Source organism: Triticum dicoccoides, chromosome 5B (assembly GCF_002162155.2).
Source record: "Triticum dicoccoides isolate Atlit2015 ecotype Zavitan chromosome 5B, WEW_v2.0, whole genome shotgun sequence".
Classification (NCBI taxonomy): Eukaryota; Viridiplantae; Streptophyta; class Magnoliopsida; order Poales; family Poaceae; genus Triticum; species Triticum dicoccoides.
Window position 1 is genome coordinate 274,913,621 of NC_041389.1, and position 826 is coordinate 274,914,446.

An 826-nucleotide genomic window follows, 5' to 3' on the forward strand; every position below is an offset into this window, starting at 1 on the left:
ACTAAGACTCCATCTCTCTCTCTCACTTTCTCTCTCTCACATCCCCCACACACACACATTAAGACTCCATCTCACACACACATGCTCTAGGTGGAGCATTTGTTCCTACCACCCTTCATCCAACCTTACCCGTATGCTAAACAATCACCTTAATTTACTTGTATAACATGGACAAATTCCACTTTACTTTAGTAGTAAGCAAACTTATCATCTGTACCCTTATAAAAAAACGAGTTGGCGATGATGGTGTGCCTACACTACTAGGGAAAAGGCTAGCAGCAGCGCGGGTTTTAGATGTATCAGTAGCGCGGGTACCCGCGCTACTAATACGGCGCTACAGCTAACTCATAGCAGTAGCGCGTGCGCACCCGCGCTACTGCTACACAAGTGTAGCAGCAGCGCGTTTAGGGGAAGCTCGCTACCGCTAGTAGCGCTAGCGCTCTTTGGCTGGACGCGCTACTGCTATTGAGGCGCTGCTGCTAACTTTTATACACTCGCTACTGCTAATTTAAGTAGTTTTTTTGGCATATTTGTTTTGTATTTGAACCGGCTTTGTAGAAGAATCTTTAGCACATAGAAATGTCATCATGATACACATACAAATGCCTGCAAGACCACAAATGTAATCATAGCATGTACATACAGATAGTCTCTTCATAATCATCATCCAACACAAAGTGATATCTTGTCATCATGTCGAAAATAGCAATACATGCAAGTCTCGAATACTTGCAACTACAACAACGTCATCCATCTAAACAAAGGTATACGCAAGAAGTGCTATCACTATGAGTGAGAGCGGAACTATGCAGTACATGAGGTGGCG